General features: G+C 37.9%; 1 pseudogene; it reads left to right on the top strand.

Annotated features, from left to right (window-relative positions):
• Positions 1–1,512, top strand: LOC149390203 (gibberellin 20 oxidase 2 pseudogene; annotated as a pseudogene).
• Positions 1,513–10,313: the final 8,801 nt, after the last annotated feature.

Genomic DNA, 10,313 nt, shown 5'->3' with positions numbered 1-10,313 from the left:
ATGCCCTCCTCTACTAATGCTCATGCTCCTTCGACCAATACCAGCATCAACACAAACCACGATGCTTCAAACCCGATTTTAGATTCAAGTTTTCTGGAGAAACAAACCAAAGTCCCAACGGGGTTCAAGTGGGCGGAGTGGGAGCCAGCTTCCGCTGGGCCCACGGAGGAGCTGAAGGAGCCGGTGGTGGACCTTGCGAACGGTGACGAGGAAGCCATTCTGGCTGCGGCCGAGCTGGTGGCCAGGGCCGGGCCCGCCCATGGGTTCTTCCAGGTGGTCAACCACGGAGTCGACCAGAAGCTCATTGACCAAGCATTTGAGTGCTACGAAGCCTTCTTCCGGCTCCCCCCAGCCCAAAAGATGCGGGCCCGGAGGCCCGCTGACGGCCAATATGGCTACTCTGCGGCCCATGCCGAGCGATTCGCCTCCAACCTCCCGTGGAAGGAGACCTTCTCCTTTGGCTTCCGCGACGACGGCTCTACATCCGTCATCGATTACTTCACGCAAACTCTAGGGGAGGATTTCAAGGAACACGGGTAACAAGTTTTTAAGCGCAAATAATCTACCAACTACTATTATGTTAATGACATTTCGTCCCCTCATCGTCGTTTTGTTCATTTATAATGGAGTAATATTCTTTAATTATACGTACATGTGGTATATAAAAAATAGGTGGTTGTAAAATACATGCAAACATCAAGGGAATTCATTATATCAAGTAGTAAATAGTTTAGTTTTACATTATGAAAAGGTATTAGACAGTGCGTGAAAGAGTGAATATATAGTAATTAAAAAGTAGAAATGGCGTGGTTGACGTAGGATTGTGCATCAGCGATACTGCGAGGCGATGATAGGGGTGTGCATGAAGGTGATGGAGGTGCTGGCGATAAGCCTGGGTGTGGAGAGAGAGCACTACAAGGAATTCTTCAAGGACTCTCACTCCATAATGAGGGGAAACTATTACCCGATCTGCCCCGAGCCCGAGGCCGCCCTTGGGACCTGGGCCCACTGCGACCCCATCTCCATCACCATCCTCTGCCAGGACAGCATCGCCGGCCTCCAAGTCTTTCACAACAACCGTTGGAACTCAATCATTCCCCTCCCCGGCGCCCTAGTCGTCAACATCGGCGACACCTTCACCGTAATTCTTTTAATATTCTTTTTGTTGTTTGCTTTTCTTCTATCTCCGTATCTGAGGTGAGATGTATATGCATATGCATATGCAGGCATTGTCAAACGGGAAATACAAGAGTTGTCTGCACAGGGCCGTGGTGAACAAAGAGAGTGTAAGGAAATCAATGGCCTTTTTTCTGTCCCCAAAGGAGGACAAGATTGTGAAACCACCGCAAAGTTTGGTGTCGGAACAAGGATCCAGAAAGTATCCAGATTTTACGTGGTCCGATATGCTTCGATTCAGTAAAAACCAGTACAGAAGTAACGAAGACACACTCCAAAAGCTCTCCAAATGGCTTCAGCTTGATTCATCTTCCAAATCCGGTGCAGCCTGATCACAACGACCTAGCTCTACCTATGTAATGATTTATTACCTCTGGTGTCGGGCATATATTTCTTTGTGACTACTACAATAAAGTTCTTAGTTATTTTTATGAGTTGGAATAAAATGTTTGTCAACCTTCATGACCTTCCTTTCATGTAATTTGATGCTATATGATTTTTTTTAATGTGATTTCTATTTTAAGCGTTTATCAATGTATCTTGTCCATTTTTTTTCCCTATTGAATCAAACATGTCTCGTCCATTTTAGTGACACTTCATGATAATAAGGAGATCGAGATATAAGTGATAACTATTCTTGTAACGTACCAATAAGTCCCATTCGTGGACAGGGCACGAAGACGAAGGAGCGGGGGCTGATTAACTTTTTATAATTACTTTAATAAAATAATAATAAAGATTACAATTTTCCTGTGCAGATTTTAATCGCTTGAAAATGTTTCATTCATAATACACCGAGGGACGAAACCATAGAAGCTCACCAGCGGAAGCTAATTTGAAAAAAAAAAATTCAAGGGGACTAATTTGTAAATTTTCAAGGTAAAAAAATATATAAGTTTTTAAAAATGGGTGAAAAGTGTAAAAAAAAAAAAATTGAGAGCCCCCTTCGGCGTACTTTCCGTCCCTGTATACACCTAAAATTTATCATTCAATAACTCATCTCCTATTGCGTAGACTTTTCTTCACAAGATACATAGTAGAATATATTATTTTCACTGTTGTAGCCATGAGTAAAATGAAAGCTAATGTAATTAATCGCCGAAGGATATACCCGTTTTTCCCATTTAAGCCATTTTTTGGATAGCACTCATGGTACTGAATTAACTTTCTGTGATTATAAGCGGTAAATGAATCCTCGGAGATTCAACATGATAAAAAAGAACCAACTCAATGTTTACCTCGTTAGATGTAATTTAATTCTAAAAGTTACATGTCAATTATAAATAAATTCTATGAAAGTAAAGTAAATTTGTGATTTCTTGAACTTGACATCCTGAACAGCTCTAGATTATAAAAGGTTCCTCCCTTTTTTGGAACGATTTGTTAGATCTCTAATCCAACATGTTGGATCCTTAATCTAACGTTGGACTTATATGTTAAATAATTATGTGTTGTAAATTGTCAATAAAAATAGTCCGTTAAAAAATGATATTGAAATTACGTGATCTGTGCGTATATCACAGAATATGTTGTGACGGATTCTGTGACAAACACTAAAATTCGAGTGATCAAACAGAGAAAGCTGTAAGTGCGAAAATATAAAGAACACAGGGATTGGTAACCCAGTTCGGCAATTCGTGCCTACGTCTAGAGGGCCTTTTCCCGGTGGAAAGCAATCTACTATGATAACGTGGTACAATAAGGTTTTAAACTAAACGACTCCCTCACTAGCTACCCAACCTACGTCTATCTTCTTCAACAGCAACTTAGGCTCCCCTTAAGCACGAGATCCCCTCGATTCCCACAGAAAATCTCTCCCGAGACTTCTAAACGTGTTTCCCAACAAGAACAATGGAAAAACCTAACCTCTAGCTTCTAATACAATCACCCGTATATAGACAACAAAGCAGAGGTAACAGACATCTTAAAAGCTTGAACACAGGTCGTTCTAAGCTCAGCTAAAACACTAAAAAAATAAATCTCTCAAACAAGTGTTTCCAAAAGGGTCAAAGAGTTTATGAAAGGAGGACGCCACTTATAGTCTTCGAGGCGAATTAGGGCGCACCAATTCAATTGTTGGCATCAGAGATATCATATCTTCTGATCCCTGGAAAATCTCGCGGATATTTGATGACTCCGAGAATGTCGCAGAATACGTTGCAACAAAATCTGCAACAAATCAAATATTCTCTGCCGCGTGACGACTCCACATCAGCAACAGATATCCTCCTTTTATGAGCAATTTTGCCAATTAAACATCGCCAATAAATGCAAATTAGTTGCATCAACAGATCTAATTTGGTGTACGTATATTGGGTTTGAATGTATCTAATAGGTTGTGGACCTTTAATGTGTAGACCATTATAGTTTCTATTTCTGTGATGGACTGAAATAGGAAGCCCGGTAGGTTAACCTAATGGTTGCCTATAAATACGGCTGGTCCCTGAGTCACACGTACTAACTTGTCACTTTCTGCTATTCCGTCGTCAGAGTGAAACAAAAGAGAAACAAAGGGCTCTCTAGGGTATGCGTGTTGATCTAGAAGATCAACCGTCATTGATTCAACTGGTACGCTTCTGTTATTAATTGATGCTTTCTTAATTATTCAACATGATTCGGTCATGAAATTAGGTGATGGTTTTCACTCATGATATTTGGATCTAACAATTGGTATTGAAGCCAATCCTGGTTGAATTTTTAAAAAATTTGGCTGCTCTTTATTATAACAAAAAATTACCAAAATAGCCAAATCAAACCTTATGATTTGCTATTTAGCCAAGGTTTTGTAAATACTAAGTAAATAGCCATGCCGATGATGTGGCCCAATAATAGGTTTTTTTATTTCCGAAAATTGCCCATGAGCGTTTGAATTTTGAATTACATATTTAAATTTTCGGTTTAAATTTTTTCCCGAAATTTTTTGAATTGTTTTCCTGATATAAGTTTGAACATGATTTAGTCAATTTATGATTTCCTTTATTTTAGGAACTAAATGGACGTGAAAGTTGTAATTTATTTGTTTCTTTTTATAGATTATTTCTGATATTTTCGGCCATAAATATATTGTATCGTTTATTATTTAAATATATGTAAATAAGTTAAGGTTATGACAACTTATGCAGTAAATATGCGTAAATAAACACTTCCAGATAACCAAATATAATAGTACTTAATATTTACACACATTTACTACAGATATTAACAACCATACATTGTTGTAAAATCCAAGGATTGACATACTCGGTGTAAATATGTGTAAATAAAGATTTACACACGACAAAAATTTAAACTGCCCAATATTTACTCAGATTTACTGGAAAATATGTCAACACCTATTTTTTCATTCTAACATCCAAACACCAAAAATTCTAAACGCATTCACAATAGTTTTTCCCATACATTAACACTGAAACATGACTACATTTTACAACACATCAAGATACATTAACAGAGATTTTTTCTTAATGGCAGATTGAATATTGGTGGAGAGATAATCGGTAATTAATTTGCAGTTATTACTTCCTTGATTCTCGTTTACACGTTACCTCTTTTTTTTTTTATTAAGTAAACCGTGTGCTTATGGGCGGAAAATGCCTGGGCTTTTTAGTAATTAATGTAGAAGTGTCTTAAATGATATCTGGCTATTTACTTAGTATTTACAAAACCTTGGCTATTTAGCAATGTTAAAGGTTTGATTTGGCTATTTTGCTAAATTACCCTTATTATAATTATTATATTTTTTGGAGGACCCGCGTCGGTTATTTTTGGATCTTTATTCGATAAAAAGATGCATTTTCTTCATAGTAGGAATAAATAACATAGATAAAACATAGATTATATTTTTCTTTTAATATAGGCATGTCTCCCACCCACACCAGTTTCGGTGAATAGGTTTCTTTCTCTTTTTATTGATATGTGTTTTATGCAAATTGCAAATTGTTGTACGCTTTCGATAAATTGTTTTTATGAAAATCCGATGTTTCGGTATGTGGTTTTTTTCTCGTTCGATGTGCATATCAGTTTAGTTATTATTTTGTATATATAGCAGTCGTAATCATCGTCAAGTGCATATATGTACATACTCATTCTGTTTCTTTTTTTATTGTGTATATACTATATCAGCATATTGACAATAATGATTATCATTAATCAGTTTTGTTTGTTTGTGTAAGGACACATAATCGAACATGTATATAGATCATATTCCGTCATGAATAAAGTTTTACATTTATAGATTCTTTCTCGTAGGGTTTGCTGATTATGAAATTATTTTGGGCTTCATCAATTGTATCTTGGCTTAAGCCCACTAAAACCAAATAAATAAATAAATCAAATATTGGTATTTTTTGGTATGTATATATTTTAGAATAAATTAATTGAAACAACATGTCACTAAAGTGGTCTCTTTTGTGAAAATTTATTTATTTTAAAGTATAAAAGGTTTTGTACTTGTAATTATTGTGAATATTTATCGGCTCAAAGGAAGGTAAATGTTTAACTTGATTGCATGTATGTTTGGGCTAATAAATACGTGATGATTCTTCGGTTTTACATATGAATAGTAGATCGGCCCAAATGAAGATTTATTATTTGATTCATTATTATCAGTATTTGATTAGTGCACCAAGATATCACTTACAAGTCATTATTTTTGTCCAAAGACATAATACTGATGGAGTGCACGGTATCTTGAGATGAGATTTACCATATATATTTCAATTTTGAATTTAGGTTTAGGTTTTCCTCTGAGCTTGTTTGTTTATTTGTTTATTGTTATTTGTATTAGTTATGACTCCTGAAAATATTTCTGCCAACATCAATTCAATTCCTTTGCTGAATGGCTCCAACTTCAAGTCATGGAAGGAGAAGTTGCTAATTGTTCTCGGGGTCATGGATCTTGACCTTGCGAAACGAACTGAAGCTCATCCGACACTTACGAACAAGAGTACCTCTGATGATAAGAATGAGATGGAAAAGTGGGAGATATCGAATCGCATGTGCATGATGATCATGAAGAATGCCATTCCAGAAGCATTCAGGGGCAGTATGTCTGTTTCTATTACTACGGCTATGGAATTCCTTGCCGATATTGAGAAAATGTTTGTCAATAACGAAAATTTCGAAATTGGTACGCTCTTGACAAGTCTGATTTCAATGAAGTTGAAGGGTAAAGATAATATCAGAGAGTACATACTAGAGATGTCTCATCTTGCTTCAAAGCTGAAAGCACTAAAACTTGAACTCTTTGAGGACTTGCTAGTGCATCTAGTTCTGATATCTCGTCCAACACAGTTTAGCAAGTTTAAGGTGAGCTACAATTGTCAGAAAGAGACTTGGTCTCTTAATGAGCTCATCTCATACTGTGTTCAGGAATATGAAAAGTTGTAGCAAGATAAGACAAAAAGTGCTCACTTGGCCTCAACCGCTAAGAGCAGGGACAAGGGAAATAAAAGAAAGGAAGATAAGGAAGCTACAAATACAGCATCTCAGAAGAAACATCAAAAGCAACCAGATAACTCTGAGGAGACTGTTTTTTTCTTCTGTCGAGCTGAAAGGCACATAAAGAAGCATTGTACTAATTATCACGCTTAGCGTGCAAAGAAATGTATGCTTCTTAATTTGGTTTGTTTTGAGGTTAATTTAACTTCGGTACCTAAGGACACCTGGTGAATTTATTCTGGCGCAACCACTCACATCAGTGTATCTATGCAGAATTGCCTCCATTACCGAAAGCCAAATGATACTGAAAGATATATCTATGTGGGCGATGGCAAGAAGGTTGAAGTTGAAGCAATTGGAATATTTAGATTATTGTTGAAGACTGGATTTTATTTGGATCTTGATGAAACTTTTGTGGTACCGTCTTTTAGACGGAATTTGATTTCTGTTTCTGTTTTGGACAAATGTTGTTATTCTTGTTCATTTGAGAATGAAAAATTTAGTTTGTTTCACAGTTCAAATATGGTTGGTTCCGACTCTTTATCATGATATGATAATTTATATTCCATTGAGATAAATGCTTCATTTAATGAATCCTTGCATTCGAGGTGTAAAGAGAAAATTAACTACCAAGAATTCAGCCGCGTTATGGCACAAACAATTAGGTCACATCTCCCAAAGGAGAATAGAGAGAGACTTGTGTCATACGAAATTCTAGATCCCTTAGATTTCACGGACTTTGATATCTGTGTAAATTGCATAAAGGGAAAAGAAACAAATAAGAGGAGATTTAAAGCCAACAAGACTTCGGACGTCTTAGAACTTATTCATACTGAAATTTGTAGATCTTTTCCAACATCTTCTCGGAATGGTCAACAATATTTTATAACGTTCATAGACGATTTTTCAGGATATGGCTACATATATCTCATTCATGTAAAGTCACAGTCGCTAGACGTGTTCAAGAAGTTTAAAGCTGGAGTTGAAAATCAACTAAGCAAAAGAATTAAAAGCGTCAGCTCTGATCGTGGTGATGAGTACTATGGTAGATATTACGGTTCAAGTGAACAATGTCCATGACCGTTTGCTAAATTCCTAGATGAATGTGGTATCATCCCACAGTACACTATGCCGGGTTCGCCCACTATGAACAGTGTTGCTGAAAGACGAAACAGAACGCTTAAAGACATGGTCAGAAGTATGATTTTTCATTCTACTTTACCTGAATCGCTGTGGGGAGAAGCACTAAAGATTGCAGCATATATCCTTAACAGGGTTCCAACTAAGGCAGCGAGCAAAACCCCTTACGAACTTTGGATGGGCAAGAAGCCTAGTCTAAAATATATGCACGTTTGGGGATGTCCAGCTGAGGAAAGGCCATATAAGTGTAATGAAAAAGAAAGTGGACTCAAAGACCGTTGCTATTTTGTTGGATACTCTGAGAGATCCCGGGGGTACAAGTTTTATGATCCCACAATTAGGTCAATTTTCAAGACAGGAAACACTCGATTCTTTGAGGATGTCGAGTTTGCAGGGGGGGATACAATAAGAAAATTTTTCTTGGAAGATGAATATGTTAATATTCCCATAGGGGGAATTGACAATGAGCATGACTTAACTCCTCACATTGTTCAAGGCTCAATTCAAGACAATATTAGGGTACCCCTTGCTCAACAAATTGTTCCAGAAGAACAAACTCTACCACATTAAGAACATATACCATTAAGAACATCCACCAGAGAAAGAAGAAGTGCAATATCAGATGATTATGTTGTATTTGATCAAGAACATGAGGATGATATTGGAGTGAAGGAAGATGATCCGATCAACTTCCTTCAAGCCATGAAAAGTTCTGATTCTCAAATATGGAATGATACCATGATTGAAGAGATGAAATCTACGAAGGACAATGATGTTTGGGACCTTGTACCACTACCAAAAGTTGCAAAACTCATTGGTTGCAAATGGATATTTAAGACCAAAATGGATTCGAAAGGTGATGTGGAAAGGTACAAAGCTCATCTTGTTGCAAAAGAAAGAAGGTATCGACTATAAAGAGAGTTTCTCTCCGGTTTCCACGAAAGATTCTTTTAGAATTATAATGCATTAGTGGCGCATTTTAATCTTGAGTTACATCAGATGGATGTGAAGACCGCGTTCCTCAATGGTGACATCGATGAAGCAATCTATATGGTGCAACCAGAAAATTATGTGCCCAAGGATGCAAATCATATGGTCTGCAAACTTAAGAAATTCATCTATGGACCTCGAACAAGCATCTCAACATTGGTATTTCAAATTTCACCAAGTGGTTATTACGTTCGGTTTTGAAATGAACTTGGTGGATGACTGTTTATACCATAAGTTCTGTGGAATAAATGTATTTTTTCTGGTTTTATATATTGATAACATTTTGCTTGCCAGCAACGATATAGGCTTGTTTCACGAAACCAAGAGATTTCTAGCTAAGAATTTTGAGATGAAAGATCTTGGTAGCGCCTATTTTGTATTAGGAATCCAGATATTTCGAGATCGCTCTCGGGGGATTCTTGGATTATCACAAAAGAGCTATATCAAAAAGGCTCTAAAAAGATATGAAATGCAAGAATGTAAACCAGGTGATACCCCTATGGCTAAGGGAGACAAATTCAGTCTCAATCATTGCCCTAAGACTGACTTTAAACAAAATGAAATGCAAAAGATTGCCTATGCTTCGGCTGTAGGAAGTCTGATGTATGCTCAGGTTTGTACGCGTCCAGACATTGCGTACATTACAAGAATGTTGGGCAGATACTTAAGCAACCCAGGTATGGACCATTGGAAAGCAGCTATACCGGTCCTGCGATACTTACAAAGAACAAAAGACTACATGCTCACATATCAGAGGTCAAATCAGATCGAGATTGTTGGGTATATTGACTCTGATTTTGCTGGATGCCAAGACAGTATGAAATCTACATCAGGCTATATTTATTTTTTGGTTGGAGGTGTTATCTCCTAGAAGAGTGCTAAACTTCTCTTATAGTATCTTCAACCATGGCAGCAGAATTTATAGCTTGTTATGAGAAGTCCAATCAGGGATATGGTTGCAGAATTTTGTCACTGGGCTGCGCATAGTAGATGGTATTGAAAGATCACTTCGGTTATTTTGTGACAATAAATCAACCATACTATACTCTAACAACAACAAGAGCTCTACGAAGTCGAAGCACATTGACATCAATTTCTTGGTTATTATTGTCGGTCGTTTTCGGAAAACCGAAACGCCGAGAAGACACGCCATTCAAATGGCCGATGGTCAGGTCGGAGTGTTGTCGCACGAAAATGAACAACTATTGAATACCTCGGGCGGTTCGATCCAAGGCCGGACAAGTGATCGCACCCGGGCCAAAAGTGTGAACTCGAAAGTCTCGAGCTAGGTTTTCTCCGATCAACCCACCTCTCGAAAGAGGGAATGGGTGACGAGGAGGAGTGACCGTGCCTTGTGTGTCGGCTGCCTACGTATCCGTGTGTGTAGCGCAGTATGAGGCGCGGAGCCTTGGTGGAGAAGCATGCTCGACGAAGGAGACGGGGCGCGGAGGAGTCCTCGGCGGTATCTCAGAACTTCGGAGATTGCGTACGTGTCTAGCATATTAGACGCGCATGGGGATTCTAGTCGAGAACTTGAGGAGCGTGCTTGAGGACTGGGGGGGCGTTCG

This window comes from Urtica dioica, chromosome 7 (assembly GCF_054948205.1).
Source record: "Urtica dioica subsp. dioica isolate 48M chromosome 7, U.dioica_male_clone48M_v1_H2, whole genome shotgun sequence".
Taxonomy (NCBI): Eukaryota; Viridiplantae; Streptophyta; class Magnoliopsida; order Rosales; family Urticaceae; genus Urtica; species Urtica dioica.
The sequence above is the reverse complement of the archived record's forward strand: the minus strand, read 5'-3'. Positions and strand labels throughout refer to the sequence as shown.